This window comes from Neopsephotus bourkii, unplaced genomic scaffold (assembly GCF_033783945.1).
Source record: "Neopsephotus bourkii isolate Nb327-2 ecotype Australia unplaced genomic scaffold, CSIRO-AGI_Nbou_v1 NB_1248, whole genome shotgun sequence".
Taxonomy (NCBI): domain Eukaryota; kingdom Metazoa; phylum Chordata; class Aves; order Psittaciformes; family Psittacidae; genus Neopsephotus; species Neopsephotus bourkii.
Window position 1 is genome coordinate 2,838,196 of NW_026901733.1, and position 27,331 is coordinate 2,865,526.

General features: G+C 41.8%; 1 long non-coding RNA gene across 1 annotated transcript; it reads right to left on the bottom strand.

The window, feature by feature from the left end:
• Positions 1 to 18,995: 18,995 nt before the first annotated feature.
• Positions 18,996 to 27,015, bottom strand: LOC133218335 (uncharacterized). Its single transcript, XR_009727103.1, has 3 exons — positions 26,503 to 27,015; positions 21,967 to 22,071; positions 18,996 to 20,526 (listed from the first exon to the last, which is right to left on the bottom strand). It is a non-coding gene; the product is annotated as an uncharacterized LOC133218335 (long non-coding RNA).
• Between the last annotated feature and the right edge of the window lie 316 nt (positions 27,016 to 27,331).

Genomic DNA, 27,331 nt, shown 5'->3' on the forward strand with positions numbered 1-27,331 from the left:
CACATATAAATCATATCTATTGCATTTAAAAAATTGTCAATTTTTTGTCAGTCAAAGGTTGTCACATCAACTCATTTTACAAAGAAATATATGTGCCACTACTCTGTATAGATCTCTGTATATCTCTTTCTATAATTTGAACTTCAGCAAGGTTGTTCACTGGATTTTCTGTGGCCTATGTGCAAAAACCCACTGTGATGGTTAACATCATTAGAGAATTATCAAATTATGCAGGGAAGACCTTTGTCTTCAATAAAAATAGTAGATACAGTCTACAGTTTCTCAAGGGAGGCTTGGCTGGAGGGTTTGCCTCAGCAGGGAGGCAAAATGGGATGATTGCAGGAACACCACTTATGAGCATTGTCTGTGAACACACACTCTGGTTTGGCTGCTACAGTTTCAAGTTTCCTTCATTTCAGTAAGTTGGCCTTATAAAGTGGTCATAGAAAGATAAGAGAGGAAGCAGAGGAAAGCAATTTTCAACACCAACAGAGGCTTAAGCATAAAACAACAGAGAAATAATGATGTATTACTTGGTCTCTGGATGGAGAGTTTTCTCCCATCCATCAAGGCAGATCTGTAAATACAGGAATAATCACTTCCCAACATCTTTAAAGATTACCCAGCAGACTAGGGTAATCTGATTATTAAACAAACTAACCAGACCTCTCATATAGCCTAAGGGAACGTTGGAGCTTCTAGATCTGCCAGTGCTGCTGGGCTGGGAGATCTAGATTTTCTAGTGCGGTCCATTTGTGGCTGGCTGTTTCCTTAGGGATTCAGTAAGTTAACTTAAAAAGTCACCATTTCCAGCAGACAGTTTCAAAATTGCCCTGCCATCTTACTCAAAATCTGTGCATATAATTCTGTTCTGCTACTGAGCTGGCTTTTTTTCCTTTAGCCATCCACCCTTTGCAAAACTAGAACTTGCTCTGAAGAGAAGCATGCTAATATCATGCACTCCGACTCCATGCATACCCACGTGCATGTGTGTATAAAATTTGGATACAGTTTACAGCAAGTAACAAACTGTGAATAAGGAAAATAGTTTTTTTGATAGAAGCCAAGCTTGATAAAAGGAGTGCATACTGTCGTGCCTGAAAGTATGGTATTAATAATTAAGCCATGCAATCATTACCTCAGGATATTATTTCTTAAATATCTCTTGCAAAGGCAATACTATTACATATGAATTATATCAATTTTCCACCAACAAAAAAAAATCCACAGAAATAGGAATTGAATTACACTGTCCAATTTGCTGTAAAGTTCACTGTACGTGAAGAAATTAATCAAAGCTACCACCACCCATTTTTATGGGAACATAAAATGATGTGAACTTCCATTTTTAATAAAGATGCATAGCTCTTTTATGAAGACTGACTAATAACACTGTAATGAACTGAAAAGGTACTGATACATTAAGAATGAAAGTTTTGAGGGATGTGTTTACTGAGTCTCCTGTTTCAAGCCAGGCAATGCTTCTCTTTGAATCTGCCTATAGATAAAGGGAAAATACAAACAATAAACTTGATGCAACTCTGTATGAATTCATCTCCCACGTATAAAAATAGCCAGTGACATTCTTTTTATCTCTCTACTTCCACCTAAATGATCCCATGCAGACATTTCCTTGTTGCCACAAATGCCTGTGTGTGGATATTTCCAACCTGATTCAAAGGACTAGAAGGCAATGTAGGAGTTTACTTAGGCCCTAGATTTGGTAGGTTTCGAAGCAGTGGCATGTCTATGTGTTCTCTGTGCAGGATTTAATCTGAAAGGCTGTCCCTCCTTCCCCCAGAAGAATGTTAATTAATTAAAGTCATTGAATATTAATCAAATAATTAGATAGTAACCTAGGAGGTTTTTGTGTTCACATAGTTTTTGCTCTTGTGTTTTTGTTGTGGGTTTTGTTGTTGGTGGTTGGTGTTTTTCTTTCTAACAGCCTAAGGAATAATGCAGTTGTCCAGAATACGTATGAACTGGAAAGCAGTGTGGGAATATCTCAGTCACAGCATAAATTCTCAGAGTGCTGTTTATCCAACCTGGAAGTGCTGCTCTCCTTTCTTTTGAACAACTGAACTGAAACAGGCGAAATCTGGAGTAAGGCAAATTTTTGTGGTTTTTTTTGTTCTTCTGAACAGTCACTCAGTTAACTTGATCGCCAGGTGTTTTCTCATTTCTCACAAATAACTGTCTAAATTGGAAGCTATAAGAGATTTACTTAGTTGCTAGAATTCATCTGGAGGAAATTTTCAAGGCCTTTTATCATGGGTGGTCCTTTGCATTGGCTCTTCTTACCCCCTGCTCTAGTTAATATTTAAAACAACAAACAACTAAGGGCACTGTTTCATAACTGTGAGAGGCAAAGGGCTAATGAATAATAAAACTGCTAGTAATAGACAAAGGTGGACTTCCTGATTATATTTACTAAATTAACTTAATCATTAGCATTTGATATGAATTGACTTGTTTACTTGTCTTTCCCAGCTCTGTGAATCTAAACATCAATCAGATGCTAGAAAATTGTTTAGTTAGAATAGTGATTACTCACTTTGCCTACTCTTTTGGACCACTTCTGCAAAGGAAGAGTTTTTCAGGAATATCATCTCCTTTCCTGCCCCTACCTCCAACTTCCTCATTGTAAAAATGTCATTTCTGTGGGTCCTAAGAGGGACCACATGCCTCATCTTAAGACCACTGAACTAGAGAGATGGCAACAGGAGAGAAATACAGTATTCCAGCTGGATAATCACCAAGCAGTCTGATTCACTTAGTCTAATGTTCCCAGTCAGATCCTGGCAATGAAATAAGCATGTAGGAGGATGCAAACAGATTAGTTTTAATTAAAATAATAAAAAGGTCCAAGCCATGGACCTCAGATTTGAACTCCTCTTAATTTTTTCATGAAGAAGATTATCTGATCAAATTTTACTCTGAACCCGTCCTCAGGTTTTTAGTCTGATTTGAATTCAAAGACACATGGACCTGCTTGGCTGCTTCTAAAAGACTGCTCTGCAAATGCTCACCATTTTGTCAACCCAGACCTGCAGTTCATCTTCGAAACTCTTCAGTTCTGGATCTGTTCTACTAGCCTACGTCTGGGACAACATCCATCTTAGACCTTATTGCTACATTATTCTCATTATTACTTACGCATTTTTAAAGGTCTGGGCTTAGGTCAAGTTTCCACCATGTAAGGACCTGGACATTTTGGGATACCCCAACCACAAAATGTTCTTTTATTCTCATCAGGGAGCAACAGACCCTGTAAATAATGTTGGCAGGATTTGGGGTCTGCAGTAAGAAGGCAATTAATTATTGTTATTATAATAATTATCTTTTGGGGGTCTCCTGTATCAGGATTAAGGCTCTGCAGGTGCTGAACAGCATTGCTGCACAGAACCTAGGTGGCAGCTGGCACCAGCTGGAATCCCATTTCCTGCTCACCAGAGCTTCAAAATATGTCATTACATGTAGAGAAAAGAGGGAGAAATGTTGTTTGTCTTTTAACTTCTCTTAAAATCTTCTGCATTTGTCTACAATGCACCACTGGCAAAACTACCACTGATTTAAATAAAAAACAAGCACAGAAAATTAAACAGACTAAAGTCATGCCTACATGTGCATAGAAGCATTTATCAGATTGGCCCATGTATTAAAAGGCCTTTTTTTTCTTTCTGCTGAGCTGGGAGTGAAATATTTGCAAAGGCTTGTGTCGTAAACAGAAAATCCATGATTTAAATTAATGATTTATTCCTTTAAAGCCAGTGTGGAATCTATCACTGGCATGATAAGATGCACATTGTCTTCTATCTGCATATAGCCATGTAACTGTGCAATATCTGGCAGTGAATATGAAAAAAAAAAATCAATTTTTCCTGGTTTCAAGCATATCTCCTGAGTCTGAGATATGTCTCACTTGTTTTTCAAATACCGCTACAAGTAATTTCAGCTCCCTCTTCAGAGAAGGAACTTGTCTTTGTGTGAGTGCACACATCTGTGTTACCTGATTGGCATTAATTTTTACCTATTTTAAACAGAAAGATTTCAGTTCTCTTCCAGCATTTATTTTTTTCCACAGGAAATTATCATTAAGAGACTGCCTGATCCAAAGCTCAAGGAAGTCAATGTGCAGTCTCAAGCTTCAGTGAAGTCTTGATCACACTTCAGAGCCCGGATCCATGAAGGGTTTTAAGGTTCATCTTCCCCTGAAGATTTGGGAAGACCTGGAAGTCTTGATTTTAACATTGAAGTCCTCGGTTCTGCATGCATGATGAGATTTAGCTTTCAGAGAATCTGCCAGAAGACACCACCAGGTGCTGGCCTAGATCAGTCTTGTATCTGATGTAGATCTGTATTTTCTGTGCTCCCAAAAAGCTGGAGTTATATGCAAGTCATGAGATCACAGAACATATCAGGCTACAAGGCATTTCTAGAGATCATCTGCTCCAACATCCTGCTCAAGCCGGGTCACCTACAGGAGGCTACTCAGGGTCATGTCCACTTGGGTTTTGAATATATCCAAAGAAGCCGACTCCACAGCCTCTCCTGGAAACCTGTGACAGCATCTGATCACCCTCATGGAAAGATAAAATTTTTTTCTTGTGTTCAGGTGGAATTTCCTGTATTTCAGTTTGTACCATTGCCTCTTGTCCCAGTAACTCTGTCCACTTTAATCCCTACATTGGATATTTATACACATTGATATGATCCCCTCTGAGCCTTCTTTTCTCCAGGCTGAACAGTCCCAGCTCTCTCAGGGTCTCCTTCTATGTCAGATGCTTTGAGCCCTTAGTTGCCTTAGTGACCCTTCATCCATTAGGACTCCTGTACGTCCACGTCTCTCTTGCACTGGGGAGCCCAGGACTGGACACAGTATTCCAGATGATGTCCTCTTACTGGTGCTCAGTACAGGGGAAGGATCAGTCCCTTTATACCTGCAAGGCAAAGCTCTTCCTGATGCATCCCAGGATGCTGCTTGCCTCCTTTTCTGCAAGACTACATTGTTGGCTCATAGTCAATTTGCTCACCAGAACCCTCTGGTCCTTTTCTGCCAAGCTGCTCTGTATATGGTCAGTCCCCTGGTTGTTCTAGTGCATGGGGCTGTTCCTCCCCAGGGGCAGATCTTTCCTTTTCCATTTGTTTAAATTCATGGGGTTCCTGTTGCTCCATTTCTCCAGCCTATTGAGATCCCTCTGAGTGGCAGCACAGACGTTCAGGCTGTCAACCAGTTCTTCTAGTTACGTGTCATCTGTGTATTTGCTGAGGGTGCACTCTGTCCCACCATCCAGGTCATTAATGAAGACGTTAGTGTTAGTCCCAGTATCAGCCCTGGGGACAGCTAGTGACTAGTGACTGGGTTCAAGGTGAACATCAAGCTGTAGATCACTACCCTTTTGAACCCAGCACTTCAGCCAGTTTTCAATTCACCTATTGCCTCATATATTTAGCGCATACTTCACCAGGCTGTTTGTGAGGATGTTAAGAAGAGACAACGTCAAAAACCTTACTAGAGGTAAACTACATCCACTGCTCTTCCCTCAGCCACCAAGCCTGTCATTTCATCATGGAAGGCAATCAGGTTGATTAGGCATAATTTCCCATTGATAAGTCTGTGCTGACTGATCACCTTTCAATCTTTCAAGTGTCTGGAAACAGTATCCAGGATTAGCTGCTCCACCACCTTCCCAGGGACTGGGGTGAGGCTGCCCTGCCTCTAGTTTCCTGTCTCCTTCTTTCCCTTCTTGAAGACAGGAGCAACATTTGCTCTCTTTCAGTGCTCAGGAACCTCCCTCGCTCACCATGACTTTTTGGAGATAATCAAGAGCAGACTTGCAAAGACATCAGGCAACTCTTCCGTGTATCCCCATCAGGGCCATGGACTTGTGTCTGTCCAGTTTGTTAAAATGTTTCCTAAACCATACCTAGGGTAAGTCTTCCTTGGTCCATACCTTCCCAGTAAAGACCAAGGTGAAGAAGACATTGAGTACCTTGGCCTTTTCCATGTCCTGTATTACCAGGGCCCTGTCCCGTTCAGCAGCAGGTCCCCATTTCCCCCAGCATCTCCCTAGCAGCTGGTGTGCCCTGTGCTACAGTACAGCATGGCACAGCGTGCCATGGCATGGTACTTCTTCCAGCTACCTATGAGCACAACGTACGAAAATAAACAGGACACAACAGAAGCTGGGGCTGGGCTCTCTGTTACCTTTCTGCACAGTGGGATTTCAAGCAGTGTGTACAAAAGTGCACCAGGGGCTGCAGAGGCTGACTTTGAAAGTCCAGATGCGAATTTAAAGTGATATGAGCTCCAGCTTAATGAAACTGTATTTTCCCTTCTCAATCAGATATTTCACCTTTCCCTTTGTCTGCCCTGTTGCTTGCCCTAAGCTCAGCTTGCTCCGATGGGGTGTATCCTCAGTCAGTCAGTCATTCCCTCAGGCAGGGTGAGCTTCTGTTGCTTCATTTTTGGCAAAATCTGCAGCACAGATTTCTAAATGTCTTGTATTTATTTTATTGCATTTTTTTGTGTCTGTACATGAAACCTTATGTTTGGTGGGTAAACAGGGGATAAACATTTTTCATAGACACTTTTTATTTTTTAATAAACTGAGTAATTTTCTCAAATAGCTTCTTTCTTACTCTGCTTCATAATATCATGTGGAAATAGATGGTCTATTTCAACATCGGGGAACTGGAGGGATAAGAATAGAGACAGCAGTGTGGAAGCAATGGGTCCCTCTTCTGCCCATATGGTTCAGGTTTGCATTTTGGCTGGCATGATAATGTGATTGCTGGCAGATCGAATGTTTAGTCTCCAGAGCAAATAGCAGCCAATGAGTTGGGGTGTAATGTACATGTGGAGATGTTCATAATATTCCACACAGGCTGAACCTACAGCAGGAGCGAATTCAGCTGCAGTGAAAACAGAGATGCTGCATGAATCCTTCTGTCAGCACAGCAATGGCATTTCCAGGCTTTTGCATTTGGGAAGGGGAGGAATGTGCCTCTGGGGATGGAGCACGCTGCTACTCATGGATTCTCCTGTGGCAGGGATTTCTGACTTTGCCGCATAGAAGGTGATGTACTCTGATGAGCCTGAAAGTTACATTTCATCACTGCTTTATCACCCGATGAATCATTACAGCAGATGAATGTTAATTGTAGCTAAACAAATGGGCATGTCCTCTCTACCCCTAGACAGCTGCCACTGCTGTAAGACATTAGGCAGAGGGTGCAAAGTGCTTCTGGATGGAAGGGAACTGCTACCCATACCTCTGGAGCTGTGTATCTGCAGTGTAATGAAATGCCAGGTGTGGAAGAGTGTTTGGATGGAAGCAATTTCCATTTGCTTTGTGGTTTGCACTGCTGTCAGGAAACACAGAGTGCAAAGTTTCCTTAAGTGGCTGTTTGCTCACAGGCAGGACGGCCTGCATGGGAACAAAGTTGGCTTAGTCATACACCATTGCACTGGTGTCCCTGGGGCTGAGAGGGTAACTGGCATCACTGGGTAAGGTGTCACTGGGATGGTGTGAAAAGCTGCTGAACCTGGATGTAGGAAGAATAGTGCTGGTTCCTTGGGAACTAGCAGTCCTTGGATTAAAGGTTCTTTGTTCAGGAAAAAATAAACTGATAGAGAGACTGGAGTGTTTTCTTCTAGCAGTTGCCCCTCTTGGCTGATTTAGTGACAAATGTTCTGCAGTTGAGCCACTGAGGCCTGGGTTGTCTGATGCTTAATGACTTGAACTCTCTTACTGCTGTTACAGGAACCAAAGCAAAGTGTACTGGGGTACCCCATTTCACCTAGTTCATGTTTCTCCTCAACAGGATGCACCTGGTAGGCAGTAACTTACAAAAATTAGATTTCCACTGCATTCTTGACGCTCTGCTGTAAGACAGTCTATTTCTAGAAATACAGCTGCATGACAATAGAGAAAGGTAATCAGATAGCCAGGTGGGGAGTTAAGATCTCAGACCCATTCTTCCTATAGGACACTTTAATATTTGTGAAGGTGCATGTCTGGAACAGAAGGAAAAAGCCAGGAAAGGAAAGGAAGTGCTAACATCTAGAGACAGTTGTGGCTAAAATTTAGCCACATGGAGGTTAGATACATGCATTTAGGTGTGTGAGAGTGGACATCTGTAACTGGTGTTTAAAATGGGTAAAAAAAAATACCAAATCTAAGCATTCATTCTGTAGGGTTGGAAGAAATAGCTAGTGTCTGCACAGGGAGCCCTGCCCCTAAGAGCGACGCCTCAACACGGACGAAATTCAGAAGGCAGCAAGCACATAATACACAGCATCTTATTCTCAGTACGTGGGCCCATCTCTGCAGGATTCCCCACCTGGAGCAATTTTCCGAGACCCCGGTTCCGCTGCCAAGAGCTGTTCCCTGCCTCCGAGGCTTCATCCCCCTGCTCAGTTCTGCTCAGCTCAGTTCAGCTCAGCATGTCTGGCAGGTACCTCCTTGGCTCAGCCACTGATGGCAAGCGAGAGGAGGGGAGTGAGGAGATCCTCACAGACAGTTCAAACACAGACTAAGAGGCATGTGTTGAAATGTCGTCAAAGTAGCGGGAATTCATTTTATTGAAGAATACATATAATAAAGATAGAACAAAGGGACTGAAATGGTGAACAGATGGGCGGGTGTTCTTCAGTGGCTCAGGAGCTGTGTGAACATGCTGGTTTATGCCCTCCCCCTCTTTCTGCCTTTTTTTTCCTCTTCCCTTGGTTTGGTTTGGTTTCGTTTTGATGCACCAGGGTAGGATGTGAGATGATATGTCAGCATATGTCAGAAACTTGGGGGGAAATAAAACCCCTTTTTTAAACATCAAACCACTGCTATCAATAGGAACTGCAACTGCTCAAAATTTGTTTCAGAGCTGCCAAGAAGTGAATATTCACAGGAGAGAGAGAAAGAGAGAGAGAGAAGGGAAAAAATATTTTTCCCTGCTGTTTGCAAGGTGGACACAAATGCAAGCGGTAGGAGGCTGACAACTTGACACATGTCTAATAAATCTAAAGCATGGAAAAAAAGTCAACAATTCACTGTACAAGAAAGCATTACTAGGATAAAGAAGTACAATCCAACAAACCCCCCACTTAAAAATATATTTATTCCCCAATCAGTGAGGAACATAGACATTAGATCCTCAATTTCTCTTCTCCTCTGCACCCGACGTTCCTTTTCCTGGATTTCTTTTTATTCAAACTAGGACCATGTTAGCTCCTGTGAGGAGGAAGCTGAGGTTTGCTGCATTATAAATGAACAAGGTGCAAAAGCTGAGTCCAGTGAGCAGATGTTGGGAGCTCAGCGTGCTGGTGACAAAGGGCTAGAGTGCAAGGAGCTTCCATCGCACGTCTGTTCTTCAGCGCGGAGCAGGCAAGGTTTTAATTTGACAAGTTGGTTGGATGCAGGGAATTCACAGATCTCGGTGGAAGCCAAGCAGATTTGGCCACCTACTGTATGGCCACATTCAGCTAAAAGGGGAGCAGTTGTGGAAACGTCTCCTGCTCCAGCCACCTGACACCACACACACAACGGGGAGCCTCGAGGAGGCTTATTTACCACAGACAACAAATTCCTCCAAAAGGGAAGAAGGGGAGGGGAGGAAGAAGTGAGAAAGAAAAAAGATCATGCTTTCATTATCAAAATAATTATGTATTTTTATTTCAGGTGGCTGGTTGGTTATTTTTTAAAGCTCTTCATCCCTTTTCTTTTAATAGTTGATATGTTACGAAATACAAGAGTGAAAATGAATGCCAAAACTAATGGAAATTCTCCTACAAGCCTCATGTAAACAGAAACATCAGCATTAAAGTTATGAATCTTAATTTGTGCCGCTGAGCTAAAATTTGTATCTTACTGCATTAAAGGAGTATAGACATACAGCACGGTGTAGTGTCTGTGTGCAATACAGAAAACTGACATGGTCTCTCCAATTTATGGGGAAATTGACATAATTTTGCAAAAAGAAAAAAAGGAAAAAAGAAAAACCACTTGTGAACTGGATTTTGCATAATGGGATTAATTTGGTTGACTGTCACATCAACTGTGCTGCAGAATGCAAGTTAATCACAACATCGGTCTGATTTAAAAGAAGAATGAAAGAAAGAGAAGGAAAAGGAGAAGAAAAAAGGAAAGGTATTTTCTTCTTCTCCTCAATTACTGTTTCATTTTCAGATGCCCCTGTTTCTTTTGTGGCTGTGGTAGCTCTGGTGTGTATTTTCAATGGCCACCTGAGTGGTCTTTTTTTCCCTCCCTCACTCTCCACAGTAAAGGGGGGGGGGGAAGAAGTCGGTAGCTTTTACAGGCTCCTGCAAAACTGCTTCCACGGCATGGCACAGCTATATGCATTTGATCAACACTTAGGATGATCAACACAGCCGGAGCAACTTTAAATATTTTGTCACACAGACCTCACTTACTGCCTTTTCTTCCACTTACCACCCTCCCTGCGAAAGCTGCTCTCGGCATTGGGCTCCCCACTGAACCATCCTCGCTGCCCTTTTTCTGCCTGCATCCCCACTTGCGGCAGTAACAGCCCTGCTCCTCTGGCAGCTCTGCGAAACGTCAGAGAGAGAAGCAAGCATCCGTTGGTTATTTTGTGGCCAATTTCTGTCTGTCTTTACAGGAGTATGGGATGAAGGAATGAAATAAACCATCTTACAGGCTCTCACATTGTGTTCTTGGCAAAGGTACGGAAAACACAGACGGTACATGTACATGACACATCACTTAAGTCCTCTGGTTTCTATGGTTGCAGTAGATTTTGCTTTCAGGGGGCATCCTAGGAAGGAGATAATGCTGCGCAGCGCTTTGGGCACAGTGCGGTTGAAGAATTAGCTCTGGGAATTGATCGTACCATGATAGTGGTGACAGAGAACAAGGAATCGGGGCTGCCGGGATGTCAGAGCAACTTGCGCTTCCAGGGGACAGTGTCGTGTCAGCGATTCCTGAAGGCCCTTGCACCACACCGCAGTCACTGACTGCTCCTTCATCTCTGCCTCCCTCGCAACTAGCGCTTTCTTCTACCCAGTGCAGTGCACTGACTAGGTTAAACAATTACACTACACTAATTGGCCTGTGTCGGTCCTGATGAGAAAGTAAACAAATGCTGCAGAGAAAAGCTGAGACAAATTGTATCTAATTAAATTGATGAAAAAAGTGACAATATTTTTTCACCAAAAAAAAAAAAAAAAAGGACAACTTGTAGCATGACAAATATCTCATGCTTGCTGCCATGTACCCCACCTGCTGAACTTCACACCTTCGCTGGGGACCTGGTTGTGCCAAGCAGGGAAGAATGGAGGTGTCCTGGAATCTCTGTTAGTGCCAAAACTGCTGTGATGCCTCACAGGTCAGATGTTGCTCTTTGTGTGCAGGGAGAAGGCTCTCTGCCATCATTCAGCTATTTCACCAACCCTGCTTGTATGTGCGCCTGCATGTGTATGTGCCTATTGTAACCAGGATGCACCAACAGCAACTCCTTGACTCATGAACAGAAGCACTTCATTCCCTCACTGTTCACAGGCTGGTTTGCCTGCTACTGATGCATAAGCCTTCCAGCTAAAGGTTGTGATGGTTTCTTAACAGTCACCAAATTCACCATGTGACAGCCACCACCTTGTTTGATGCTGGAGGTGGAAGTCCCAGATCCCAGAGCTGAAAGCTCTCACATCTCATGTGAGAGAACAATGCTGTCTATCTGTAAATAGCATCCACTTCAGGTCATCTGCAGACCACAGCAATTCCCAGTACACTACCCTGACACAAACATCTAGGGAGGCACAGGTGAGTAAGTGGGAATATTTTAGGGAGGGATATAAATTTTCTCTTCATTGACAGAAAGAGAAAAATACAAGAAAAATTCTACACCATCTAAGGCACTGCTGTCTCCTCTCTTGCTGTTCTCCATACCAGCAGTCTCAGGGAAGTTAAAACCACAAAAAGTTACTGTATACCCCTCAAGACAAGGCAGAAACAGGGAAGCATCATGAGGGACAAGAGCATTCCTATTGAAAACAAGCCTGGAAAACTTCTTCCATTGTCTTGCTTTGATGGGGTAGTGAATATGAGGATACCTCCTTGATTCACTGGGGAAAGGATTGATTTAAGCTTCATTATTTGGTAGGATGGTAACAAGCAGGCAACCTCTCTTTTGGAGGTCCTCAACACATAACATGTGACAATCAGAAAGCTGGAGCCACTAGGATGTCTTTCCTCTGAATCTCAGTGAAACCAATAAAGAGACTCAGAGTGTGTTCACTGCACAATCCAGCCGGCCACAGAAGCAGCTGCAAGAGCGGTAGCTAAGTATGTAGTATATAGCCGAGCATTTCCATCCTAATCCTCTGTTTCAAATTGCTCAGAGCTTTCCAAATGCTTTACTTATCAGGATAAAATGTTCCAGGCCTGGTCTCTGGCAAAATGGAAATTTTTAATAGCTCAAGATAAAAGCGATTCCGTTATTCTCGAGCAGGAGAGGAGCCCAAGAATCAAGGAAACAGATTTTTTTGTGATTCATTTTTTTCAATAGTTCAGCTGCTGAAATGTCTGAGGGGCCAGATTTGAAGCTTGGCATGAAGCAGTCCTTGCTTGAGAGGGCCAATAGAGAATAGAACATTACAGCTATTGACCAATGCGTTACAGGGAAATTTCTCTATGGCTCAAAAGGTCTATGAGTCCTTGGAAATCATTCAGTGGCTTTATGCAGTTTATTTATGAAAGTTGGTCCTCCCACTCTCCCCTCACGCATACACTATTTCTTCTAGTAATATTGGGAGAAAGAGGATCCCTATTTACCATGTCGGTGACTAACTTAGCTGTACAGAGATCCCAACAGATATTAGCAAAATGAATGAGAAGACCTACTAGGATCTCCTCTAGCCTCATTTTCCATTGTCTAGTCTACATAGCTATCTGATTCATACCATAAGTCCCATATAAACTTTACATCACTTGTGTAAACCTAAGTCTGCCAATGATTCTTAGTACACAATATTACAGAATTATCTCTTGTGTTTTTTCCCCTGTGGTTTTTCAGGTTGATGCATGCTGAGCAGCCCACATTGTGCAACATGTAAGTTTTGTGTGTTGAAACTGCAGTAAATTCAAGGTGCGGTGTAACCAATTAATATTTACACAGTATGTTGAAGATAGAAGCACTATGCCCTGTGATGGCTATGGATTGCCCTGTACACTAAAGACATGTTCATGTGCCATACTTTGGCTCTAGTCTGCATGGCAGCTAGAGAAGCTGGAGGAAACTTTGCATCTCTTCCACACAGAAGGTGCTGTGCACAGTATATTCTGCAGCAAAAATTGGGAAACAGCAAAATGGTTTGGTTATCCACACTACAGAAACGATCAAGCTAAAGCAGGGCTGCTGGCCCTGGCTCTGTAGCCTCTATGGGATGCTTCCAGAGTGCCTTTTGTGAGCAACAAATATATCAGTCTAAGTGGAAATATGCATATGGCTTTAACTGTGTGGTTTTAACTGGCAATTAGTGTTCTTCTTACTTAGGCTCATATTGAACCTTCTCCAGTTAAAATCCTAGGAATTTTGCACCAAATTTGGCAGTGGTCTTAGCAATCAAGGTCAACTGAAAATAATAAATAATAACAGTAGATTACATATCGTAACAGGAAACCAGGGGAGAAAAAGTAGTGGAGAGCATGATACTACTGTGCCCATTTTAAAGATAAGTAGCTGAGTCACAGAGAGATGAGAGTCTGAATTCCCAAAGGCAGGCAGGCAACTGAGGAGTAAGTACTTGCCCAAATTGGACAGAAAGTCAATAACAGGGCTTAACTTTGATCTCCTGACTTGCAATCGTCTTACGATGCAACTATAAAACCAAGCCTTTCCCCATGGCTTCTCAGGAAAAGTGAGTTATTCCTGCCCTTCAGCAGATACTTGTGCAGTTCACCTGGCCGGACATGGGAGAGTGTCAGCCTCCACAGCATCAATCAGATCATGGGATGGGGCAAGGATGGTGATGGGGAGAGCCGCATCCTGGATTCACTTTGTGGGAAGGTTGGGCAGCTTCTGTGTGAACAACTGACTGACTTGTTGCTAGGGAACAGTTGGGAGACATGCTTTTGATCTCCCATATGCTTACTACTAATAAATAAACAAATAACAATAATTACAACAAACCCCAAGCCTGTTGTATCTCCAGGATTAATTAATGATGAAATACAGCTGAAATTCTGTAAAAGAAAGCAGCAAGGTGGGTTAGATTTCACATTTGCCTGCTGCTTATGGAAATGATGGTTGAAATTAACATTTTTTTTTCCCCTCCTTAAAATTTACCTTAGCTGGATCAGGTTAGTGGGAGGAGTGGGGGAGTATTCCCTTCACAGACAGAGGATGAGCAGGCAGACAGTAAATCTCCCCATGCCAGTTTTACTCGCATCCAGTTTTTCTGCCTAGTACAGTTAAGTTTTTTAGATACTTTACTTGCATTTCTAATTCAGTTATTCTTCTGAAATTTATTCAAAGGATTTATGCTTATGAAATTATAATATAATGCTGCCTATATGCCAATGAGCTGCAGGCAAAGAAAATAATTTTCTTCAATTTACAGTTATGAGGCTGGAAGAAAATGATGCCTTCTTATCACCTCTTTTTCTTTGTATGCCTCAGTATTTTTTTAAGTCTTCAGAAGGCAGGAGCTGATGATGAATTCTTAAGCAGATCACACTGATAATTGTATTTCAGAACTGTCAACTCTGTGAAGACTGTCCACGGAGGTGTCTCAGTTCACTTGAGCTATTTGTGTCACTGCTTCTCCAGGAACTCAGCCCTCAATAAAACCCAAATCACTGGGGATATTGTTAAGTCTTCTGAAAGGATTATTAGATCGAAGGAAAATTTATGGATGACACTTTGTAACAATTAATCAGGAACTGTTGATGAAGTTGGCTCTTTATTCTAGAACAGGGAAAAAAAAAATGCAGCCCCTGTACAAATTGTCAAATGGCCTATTTTGTCACTCTGTTTGATTAATGGACTATTTGGAGTCCCCAAAAAGTCCTAGTACAAATAAAAAAGAGTCATAAATATTGAATAAACTCACAGCATGTTTAACCTTGACTATATTTTGGAACATTCTTGAGGAAAACTTTGCTATTCAGAAAACCAATTGCTAAGGGGATTTAAAAAAAAATAAATAATAAAACTGGAGATTTTGGAGAATGTCACCTACCCAACTTTGTCATCCCGATTAGCCTGCCATGATACATTAGCTTTAGTTAGCTTTGCAATCAGGTCAGCAACTGCTGGCACACAACCACATTTTGCAAGTGGGGCTACACCTGGTCCATAAAAGCAGCACAGGATGGCAAGGAAAATGCTGCTTTTGGTGCTTTGTATGTCACACAATGCTGGGACTGCTAACAAGCACTTATCCTTTTGTACTGTAATTTATGGAAATGGAGCCCAAGGAGTGCTGAGAGCACAGGAGTCATGGTGCCATAAGGTTGCTTCTGAAAGGTTGGTTGAAAGATGTCCGGTGATCTGTGTATATGCAAATGGTAGGACCCGAGTTTCAGCTGCAGGGAACACACACACACACACACACACACACACACACACACACACACGCACAGAGAGAGGCACACACGTTCATACGTATGCAGGACACGCAGTTTCCATCCTGCTCCTCTGTCTGTATTTGCAACTCTGGTGCCCTCCTCCCCCAGACTCTCCCCCTTTTGCCCCCCCCATTGCTTGATGCAGCTGTTTAGTCCTGACAGGTCTGACCAGTCATTTTTGCTAACCTCTGATAGCATCTAGGTCAGAGTGATCCCAAACTGCCTGGCTTTTGTTCTCAGTGAACAAGAAATACAATGCTATTAGTTTAGGCTGGGGTTCCACAAAGCACTTAAACTCCACATGCCTCACTCCAAGCATGCAAGCAATTCCCCTCTTCTCCTTCGGCAGGTCACTTAAGTGCCTGCTTAAAGTTAGGCATGTTTCAGGCATGTTTGGGCTGAATCAGGCCCTCACTCAGGAGAAATAATGCCACTTCATATTTCATTTAGTTGGCTGCTTTTGCCAGCATGTGTCATCTGCCAGCTCACTAGCCCATCTAAGCTGACATACATGCAATAATGTACTTCAAAGCAAAGATTATTCAGGCTCAGGAAGTGGGAGAGATTGTGAAATCTGTGCAACCATTTCCATTAGGAATGTAAGAGAGCTGTACAATAATAATTGCTCGTTAGATTCTGTTTATTCTTTAAATGTAACACAGAGAATCAAACAGGGCGATTGGTTTTTTGCCTCATCATATTTCATTCTGAGCTATAAATAACACTTTTCAATCCACTTTTATCCCCACAATTCCCCACGATCACAGGTAGCCCTCTACATCCCAGCGAAGAATAGCATTACAACAGAGAGAGCTGGGCTAGAGATTGTGCAAGGTGTTAGGTGTCCGTGCAGGGAAACTGAAGCGCTAGCTCCAATTTCTTTCTGCTGCAGGCCATATCCATTTGATCAGCAGTGGTCAAGGGAAATGCTTTTCCTAGAGAGGTCTACCTCAGGAAAATGGGGCCAGGGAAGGTGCAGAGATAGTTTAGTCCATTTTCACACTTGTAATTCAAATTGCTCGTGGAGCATGTGGAAACAGCAGTGAAGCATGAAATTTTCAAGACCTCCGAGTATTTCTTTGTGATGTATGACTGAAAATCTTTTATAAAGTACTTTCATAATTATACAGTACTATGGCCTGTGGTTACAAAGCCCAATGGACATTATCAGGCTGAACTAGGCTGGCGTGAGGCAGGATTTTTGGGGGTAAGCTGGCAGAGAGCTTCTTCTGAAAGGAGTGCAGGCAAGCAAGCAGGCTGCACTTCCCACTGCTCAATGCATGCCAAGCCCCAGGGGCAATCACTGCACTGGACACTGGCTTGCTCTTTTCCTTGGTTTCTTTGCAAAACCACAGTCTTGACCAGCAGTGATTATTAAGGATGGGTGTTTTCACAGGAGAAGGGTGTTAATTCTGGTTAAATTCTAGCCCTGGTAATTGCACTCTTCTCAAAGGAATTCCTGCTGCTGATTCACCTGGGAAAGCCACAGTAGTCCTTAATCCCCAGGCTGAGCCACAGAGGGCTGTCACAACATGCTGCATAACTGGATGTGGGGTGCAGCTCTTCCAAGGTCTCTTGCTGGTGTGTTTCGTGTGGGATTTACAAACATTTACTAGGTCAGGAACACTGAGTGAACCTGAACAGACTGTTTAGCTCAGTGGTTAGCACGGTCACATGGGAGAGAAGAGACTTGCACTCCGTTTTCTCAGCCAGTTAAGTACCTGCACAGCTAAAACCCACACACAGCTCTGGAAGGTGAAGGATGCCTTCCTCATCAAGTGCAGATACTAAGAGTGAGTGTTATCAGGCACAAGAGTGAGCGTAAGCAAGTAGGTATCAAGATCTGGGTGCTTATAGAGGTGCCCAGATGTAAAGCTTAAAGTGCTTTCAGGCAGCAGTAGCAGAGTAGGAAACTGTGACTCAAACTCTGTGCTAACAGGACTCTCATGCTACAGAGCAGTGCTTCTGCTCTTTGTGCAACAGAGATACTAGAAAACATAGCAGAGGAAAGCATTATGGCTAATGAGAAAGGAAGTGACTTTAAGGTGTAGTGATTATGATACCCAGTCGGGTGTAGGGTGTCTGACTTCTGGCTCCTACTTTACTTAATATAATTCATATCAAGAAAAGAAGCTTCAAAAAGGGATATCCCTGTTCAGAAATAGTCCCATATTTTTGTGGTTAGGGTACTTCCAAAAAGTGCATTTGAAACGCCTTGGAAAGCTGAATTTAATTCTCTTCCCTGCCTTCATCTCATGTAGGAGCTCAGATCACCTCTTTTTCAGGGCTGGGTTATTCATATCACAGAGATGCCTACCAGACTGGATCCCACACGGGACATGGAAGTGACATCTCATATGCAAGTGCCAGCACAGCTTAAAGGTAAACTAAGAACATAACACCTTTGCAGTACCTGATGTTAGGTGTGTGCAGAAAAGGACATGCATCTGGAAGACCTTGTTGCCTGAGGAACCTTACCATTGTTGGAAGAAGGGCAGACAGCTGGGGTCCCTGGGTGCCTCCTTGGTACTCTGCTGGTGAGCAGAGGTTTGGATGTGTCTGAATTGGCAGATTTTCATTAACTCCCAAAACATGTTTGTGTTGCTGTTGCAAGGAGTCTTTCAACATAGGAACTATAGGAAGGCTTTTCTTTGAAGCTCCTTTGGAGCACCATCAAGATGCATTGCGTTCTAAAATAAAGTGTTCTGAGTATCTTTTGTGAAGCTGGCAAATGAATAAGATCCACCCCATCCCACTTTCTCTTCTTCTAACTCTCCCAAACATAAAACAGGCACTAAAACAAAATTCCTGTTACTAAACACTAGGTAGGCTTTTCCTTTGATGACTGCTCCCAAAAGAGAGCTGAAATCGAGGAAACATGGGGGAAGATTCAGTCACTTGAAGGGTGCAGATTTCATCGTTACTGTTTGCCAGCAAAAGAACACAATGCATAAGAAAAAGCATATACTAAATAAAACTAATTGCATTATACAGAGCATCAGGCATCCTATAAAAACCTGTTGCCTAAATGTGTCTGTAACAATTTATCAGCAAATGATCTTCCTGCAAGGGAGCCAAAGCAATTAGCTGGGTTTTGGCAGATCTCTGCACTCCTTTGACATACCCTGTAGTAAAACAGGCCACCAAAATAAAGAGAAAAATCCCATATACCTCAAAATGCTAGACTGGTGGTTCAGAAGTTTTACTAGGGTCCTCTCTGTGTTAATTTGCCCTATTTTGCAAAACATGTTATACACTATTCATCCTTCTATCTTCTTTCACTGCCCCTGCCCTCTTTGGCTATATGTGTCCAAGAATAAACCAGTTTCCATCAGCTAGAACTGAATTAGAAAATCAGTTTCACCTGAAAGTGGACAGGTTCATTCTTCAGGCTAAGGTTGACATTCTATTTATTTGTATTTTTAAGCTTCCTTGACTAATGGATAACTAAATACTTAGCAATGATAATGAAATAACAGGTCAACCAACACTGCCTGTATCTTATGTGGTTTTAATTTAATGCATTGTTTTAATTTAACCCTTACACCACCATTTACCAATTGATTTAGAAGATACCAAATGCAGAGTAAATGGCAGGTATGTGGTATTTTCCCTTTTAAGAGGTGTCATAATTTTACACAGTAGGATAATGCCCGCGGATCAAGCAGACTGAGCTTTCTGTGGCTGCAGACCAGGAGTATTGTGAAGATGTGACTACAGATTTGCTTGTACTTATCTCCTTTCCATGATGTCTAGGAAAAAAAGTGTATGTATGTTTTACTTGGTGCTTTGTGCTTTTATAGACTGGAACTGTGTTATTCATGGGATGTGGAGTATAATGTTGATTTTGTGTTTTGAGTCTTCTGTAATTGCAGAGTAAGAAGAACTGGGCTCTTGCTCTTCACAGATGAGAAGATACGGTCTTTGATCTTAATGCTGGGACTAGTAATCAGATGTTGGTTTCCTGGCTTTTAATGTGTGAATGAGTTGAAAGATGCTCTCAACTAGTCTTACAAGCCATGTGCAGCTGGTGAACGCTGCTTTGTGTAGCTCATTCTTGACACATTTATGATATAAAACAAATGTAGGAAGGTCTTTTGATCCATGGGTTAAGGCTGCCTATGTTTACAGAGACAAAACTGGAGTATTTAAGAGCTTTGAAAAGTATCCACATGCATGATTGTATACTCACCTTCACCCTGTTTTTGCTTATGTTTGTGTTTGCTAGCTACAGTGCTTTCTGTTAGAATAATATTAACTTTGTATTAAGATTCACTTTATGTGAGCTTCACTATTACATCTCCCCTGAGTGAAAATAGTGTGGTGAAATCCTGTTAGGCCCATAATGTCTAAGCTCAGGCTTAGGAAACGGCAGTGCTGTTTGTATGGCCATGCAGCTACAATAAACCTGCTTATTTCCTCTTCATCAGTGAATGGCACTGAGTGCTTAAGGAAGTCAGCAGTTGAGTTTTGCTTGGAATTATATGTGAAGGAGGATCCTCCTTCTTGTCATTTTATTTATCATTAACAACCATTATAATTTCTTCCCAGCGGCAATTACGCTGATATCACAGCATCTAAATCAGAAATGACACTGTAGTGGTTATATTATGTTGACTGGGCATCACCTAATTTTTAAGTGGCATTCTTGCCCCATCATTGTGATTATATCCCTTTCTAATAAGTAATATAAGAAAAGATCTACATAATGGGAAAACATACATATTAATATATTCCATGACAAACATGTTAACTTTACATATTAATCATGGTAAATAGAAGTCATGTTTTACATTTTTCCTTTTCAGTACACTGTTCTCTTGACAGCTTGCTTTCCCTCTGGTTTTATTCTCTCTAGTCCTGGTGTATGTTCCACTGCCTCTGGTTACCCTGTTAGTCACAGAAGAAGGCAGGTCACATCCATCTGGTTAGAAAGAAAAAGAAGAAAAAAAGAGAAACCAATGTTACTGGATAACGTAATTCTGCCACGCTCCTCACTGCATTCAGGTCTGTGTGAATAGACTTGGATATGTGCAATAAACATATGTGTGTGATAATGAGATTGTTGGTGGAAAGTCATCTTGAAAAGACAAGGAGCAATTAAGCTTGCTTACTTATACAAGTTAGAATGACAAGATGCCATTGCCGGCCCCACTCATCCATATAATAGGGTTCTCCTTCCCTGCTTAGCTGTACTGGGAGAAGCATTTCCTGTCAAACCTCTGCCATGACTCCACCATAAAGCAATCTGCCTTCTTCCCTTTTATACACAGTTCATTCTCACACTCACATCACTGTCCTGATTTCAACTGAGTGCCTGCTGGCAAGCACCTGAATTATAATACTTTAAGAATTCAATACAAATCCTTCATTTAACTGAGTATTTATTTGTATTGGTGTACTCTCTTGTCTGATTTTAATTGTCAGTGGGAAGATGTGCAGGTTGCTCACAAACGTTTAATAATGCAATGTGTGGAGTCAACAAATAATGCACCTTCCTTTTGCTATCTTGAAGATTTAGATAGGCTATCTTGGATGCTATTGACAAGGAGAGAAGTGTGGAACAATGGGAACATATGATAGTGTTAGATAACAATAGCTATCCTTATGCATCTTGAATTGAATGATGAAGCCATCAATTAGAGAAATAGCCCTCTGAGTATATATCATTGACAAGATGAATACCAGTACATTGTATTTCTGGATGGAGATCTTGGTGATCTGTAATTCAGAAAGGCAGTGAATAGTATATACAGTCAAACTAATCCTATGATACTGAAAATCAGAAATCTTTTGTCCTCCCCATGGTTCTTTGTTTTTTAGCTACTAGACTCTTTCACATAATGAAAGTATTTGTACTTGATATTAATTACTTAAACAATGCTTTCTCATTTAGTATCAAGATGCCATTCTTCTCCACATTCAGCATATTTAGTGGACAATTTCTGAGCCTGAAAGAGCATGAAGAGCAGCTCTTTCTAGTTGTTGTCTGGTCTCTTAATTCTTACTTACAGACATGGGGATCCCTTCACAGCCTAGGAACTACGCTCCTCCATACCAAGGAGCAGACCTGGCATCCACTTCTTACATGGCATAGCCTCCATTTTCAACCTAAATTCTCCCATGTTCTCTTTGGAATATCTGATAGTTTCTATCCCTTCTGCCTCTTCCAGCTTTGGTGTTTGCTTTTTTGTTTGGCTGGTTGTTTTATTTTTGCTTTTTTAGCTTTAAGAGTCATTAATGTTACATTTATAGCAGAGAAGGAACAGAAGAAAAGCTAAAGAGATGGGAGTTTCACTATAATAAAAAAGGAGTTCTCAGCATTTGCAGTTTCCAGTTAATTAGTTTCAGTTCTTTTACTTACACTTGAAAGTGGGTGAACATTCCACGGTCAAGGCCAAAATTTATTCTTGGATCTGTACACAGCTAATGAAATGTGCTGCATCAGTGTTACACAACGAGAATGGCTCTGTAGGAGAATAAAGAAAGAATACGAGGAAAGACTGTAATTAATGTAGTTCTAGACTACCTATAAAATATAATTTAAGGAATAGGAATAAACATTCATGACCATTATCTGTATTATTATTTTTGGTTGAGGTTTTTTAACATGGACACTTTTGTGTGAAATGAACTTTATGATCTCTTCACAGGAATCTGAATATTTAAGTCCTCTTCATGTTTGTTTGCTTGTATGCAGAAGGTCATGATATTAAAAAGCAATTCTACCAGGGATGCCAGTGATCACTGCAGTGAAGAAGAATTTCTTAGGGGAGGCAAAAAAACAGTCACCGCCTTTCCTATAAATATTTGAAAGGGCTAACGAAGTTGGTGGATCTCAGTGGCATTGACAATGTACAGCCTGATGAGGGGAAGAAACCCCCCCACATTTTTCAGGAAAGCAAGCACGCAAAAGAAATTTCTGCAGCTTTCCCCCTTCGAAATCTAATCAAATGAAACCACCTACAAGCCAATAAGCTTCTTGAGTGCACTTTGCCCTGGAAACAGTGTTTTATTATCACCCAAAACATAAATAATGCAATAAGAGAAAATGTTTGAGGTCTCCTTAATGAGCTATTGTTAAGGCACCCTTCACTCTTATCTCCTTTCATAGCCTGATGCAAAGAGCAGCATCCAGTGGTTGAGAGCGTATTTTGAGTGCTGCTAGGAAAGTACAAATGAGAAAACAGACTTAATTACACTGCTTATTGCATCTAGAGGTCCATGTGGTTTGACTGTCTGTGTTAGGACACCCTATAATTTGGAGGAATTCTCTGCACACTGGCACCATAAATGTACTGCTATCCAAAGGATGGTTAATAATCTAAAGTTGGCTGTTAACATTGCTGGAGCTGGTGTCTATAATTTCAGCAAGTGACCTGAATGACTCTGCAATGAAAGACTGAAATGTCACTCTCCTCCTTTACTTTGTTTGCCTTGAGCAAAGACTGCTCCAGATTGTGTACATCCACTGAGGTCCAAATGATGAAAGGGCAGTGCGTAAGCATAGATTCATGGCTCTGCTAAATCTTCCTGCTCTGGCAGAATAGTAGGGAGCATGGGGATGAGGGCATGTGAGAAAAATCAGGTGGTCTCCTCCAGAGCAGCTTCCACTGTGGCTATCTTCTCCCATCCCTGAGCGTGTAAAGGTGAGGCTGGCTATAGGGACCTGGTTCTCCCATGCTCTCTAGCTGCCAGCCACCAGTAAATCAGACCTGATGCCTGCGGCTAAAGGCAAAGCAAATGGTTTCCATTATCCAGGTATTTATTTTGCACCTGCTGCTGTGACAATTGTGTAATAACAGTTACGTACAGCAAAAGGTAGGTAGGCTGACCTGACTTTGAGTAGTTCATTGCTTCTTTTCATTATGCTGAGTGAGTGAGTGAGCAGGCAGAGGACTCCTATTCTTCTCGGGAAGTGTTACAGGCCATCCAGCTGAGACATCTGTGGAGTGCCAAGTGCAAAGAGCTTTCCCTTTCCTATCAGGAATCTTAAACCCTTGTTCCCATTTTGTCTCATTGGTACAGCTCAGATGCAGTAAAGGGGTAAAATACTACCAGTAAATTTCAGAAAGTTCAGTATTTGCATTTCATTTGGAAACCTGTGACATTTTGGCATATTTTCACTGGAAGGCCAGGGCAATCCTGATTGAAGATCAGTGTCGGCATTAAAATATACAAGCTATGGAGAGCTGGTGTGCTTCAGAGCAAAGCCAGCCTGCCAGGCACAGAACCAGGGCAGCCCTGGGGCAGAGGATAAGACTGAGTGTTAGGGTTGGTGGGGGTTTTTTTAGTACAGAATTGAACAAAAAGACTAATTCGCTCACAGCACTCTCAGACTCACTCTTCTCGGAGTAAGACAGGTTACTAGTGCAAATATGCTTGTTTTCTTTAAAATCACTCAGACTTTCATGCACAGTGCCTGGTGTACAAGTGTCAGAACTGGGGGATGTTCAACCTTTCCACTTACTGTGTGATAAATAGCAAAGCACTGGAAAAGTACCATTCCCTGTATTCCCTCCAATACAGTACGGTTAGCTTTCAAGGACTGAGAAACTTTTCCATCATTTGGATGAGTGTGGATGCCTGGCAAAATTATGCTGGGAAGTCCTAACAAAATCTAAGCCTGAATGACTGTGTTCACTCCCCTCAGCCATCATGAAGGCACTATCAACATTATGTTTATTGAAAGCTTTAAGAGGTACCACTGCTATTTATATATGACAAGTGGAGTCCTGACTATATTTCTGAAAGCAAAGAAATCACTGCTTTCATCTTCCCACCATGTGTTTGCCTGTAATTAGTTGAAAATGCGACATAATGCGAGGAAGGTGGAAGAAAATAATCTAGAAAGTAAGCACATTGTCCTTAGTTCGCACTGCAGATTTGTGAAGTACTGCTGTTAGATTTAGGACTATATCTGATTTACTCAGGGAAAAAGAAAAGCCTGTTGCTACTTGTTGAACTCATCTGATGTGAAGCACAAACTTTGGCTTTCTTCCAGTCAGCTGAACATACCACCACCACCAGTGTCCTTTTTTGCCCCTCTAGATACAACCTTTGTTCTTTACAGTGTGTTTTATCTGCAGCCCTCCATTCACCTTACAGAATTCTGGTTCATATCATGTGAACCGCTGCTGAACCATTTCGTACTGCTACAAATTCAGCTTTGTGGAAAAGAGGGACTATTTAGCTCCTCCCTCTTTGAACCATGATGTGTATTTTGTCACTAATGAACATGTCAGCTTTTCACAAACTAGAAAGGAAGAAATGCAATAGAAGTAGCCTCATCACATTAAACTGTAGCATTAACAGATAGAATTAAAGACATTGCAAATGAAATCATTTGGAAATAGTCCTTTGTGGGTTCTTTTTGGGCTTTTCTTTTTTTTGCCTCATCTCACTAGAAAAGATCTTGTTTTTTGAAAGCAAAAATGATGTCTATTTCTGTGGTAAAATGGAAACTTGTATATATTAGCTATAAATCTACTCAAATTTTGTTGCAGAGCCTATAGACAAAACTCCATGTGTTTTGCTAGATACAGGCATGTTACAAGACAAGGATAACTGACCTCCCCTCTGCAAAGGGAAAGAAAAGCCTGAAACACTTCCAGCAGCCTCTCACACTATGATTATTTCACCCTTCTTTTTTATTTGGAGTAGGGAGGGAGGTGGAAAGAGGGAGAAAGGATGGGAAGAATAACTATCAGATAAGACAGGAGTTTGGGGGGAGGGAGGAGGGAGCTGTTTATTAAACAGGGATGGACAATAACCTGTCCCTTGCACTTGAATTCATATAGAGAAGAATAACACTTTAGAAATGGAGGGTTGCCTTTTCTCCTTAGTAAGGTTTGCTTTGCCACCACTCATAATCAGAGAGCTCAGAACTTGCAAAGCTGCTGCTGTTCTTACCACAGCTCTTAACATCGGCAACTGTGAACAAGCTGGATTTCCCAAGACTTTGGGAATCATCTGGAGGTCCTGGGAAATGGCTGGTCTGTGTTAGAACTGCTGGTCTGTATTAGAACTGTTTTTTTGTTGTTTTTTTTTCCAGCAGCATGAACACATACAGAGAGAGAAATAAGAGCCAGGTTCTCCTCAGAGATGGTTTTTACACTGTTTCAAGAGCTTTATTCTTGCTCCTCATTTACATTCCCAGGAGGGGAAACCAACTCAATATCTCTCTTATTTGTAGGCACTTGTGATAGCAGATTGAGGTTTCCCAGCTCAGTAAGAAGTCAAATGATCCAGTAACTGACTCTGCATCTCAATTACTGAGAATACAGGAAAAATAGCACACTTGATCCACTTCCTTCTGGATACCCTTGCCACACCCTATGCAGGGAGGAAAGCTACGTTACGCTGTTTGCATGCATAGGTTATTTCATAAGTAACACAACCTGAGGAGAACCTCTCATTAGGGCTTCAATGAGGGATTACGCATAGGTGTCAAGGGGCAAATAACCCATTCGCTTTCAGCATTAGCCTTGTTGAACATTATGAAATAGCTTTCAAAACTCTGGATGCAAATAAAACTTTCCAACAGGCTGCCAGAAACAGTCATGCCAATAATGTCATGCCAGTGTGAATGAAGTCGGAGTGTTTTTCCTTTGTAGCAATCAGACATGCCAAACAATGCATTTCTGTGGAGTTGTCTTTCTTGGGAGGTTGAAATCACTTGGCTCGCAGCCTCATGCCTCCCAGCTCACCTGAGGCATGCTGTAATCAGCCAGAACCGTGCTGCATGTCATGTCTTACCGCTTCCAGAAATATACAAATTTCCTTTTCCTCCTATTCCCTTTGTGAATTAGCCCCTTAAGGGTAAGGTTTTTAAGAGAGCATGCAAGAAGCCTGTGCACAGAGCCTCATAACACATAATGAGATTTGTGTGCCTGCCTACCTCCTCCAAAAATGAACTCTAGAACAACAGAAGTTACTTGGCCTGGCACTCGCTTGGTCCTTTTGACCTCCCTTTTGTGATGGAAGATAAAGACTTCCTCCTCCTCCTACAGAAAGCCCGGAGGGTATGTTTATATGATGTGCTGTCTGGTCTTCCAGTAAACAGAGACATTTCTTGAGGTTTTCAGAGTCCTCAGCTCCTGTTCTGAAGAAAGATAAGGTTGTTCGACACTTCACAGGATAAACTTGCCTTAAGAGTTGAGGCAGGTGCAATGAGACTACATGTCCTGTGACAAAAGGCTTGAATGTAAAGTTTTTTCTTCAAAATGACATCAGAAAGCACTGTAAATCCACGAGAGCTAAGTGCTTCTGACAAGTAGAAAATTCTCACCTGCAGAATAGGTGCCAAGAACTCTTGCTCTTTCCAAGCTCTTATTTGTTACTACAGCACTGCGTAGGATTTAGCAAAGCTTCCCAGTAAAAACTTCCCTGTGCAGAACCATGTAAGCTTCTTGTACACAGCCCAATTGTAATGTGCTTTTTTTGCAAAACCTACAAGCAAAACACCACAAAAGCCCCTGGGCTGCTCTGTATTGTGGGTAAGTTTCTTGCAGTCTGCCAGGATCTGTGCTGAGCACCTGGGGAGCTGAAAATTGCTGAAGTCCAGTGATAAGGGCTTTACTTGAAGAAGGCTCTGACTTACACCTCGTGTTGAACCAGGAGTGACAAAACACCCCTTGTAACCAGCATCAATTGCAGTGATGCCAAAAACACTCCTGCCTATAACCTAAGTAAAGAATGACAGTTTAAGGAAGAGTAAGGTACACTGG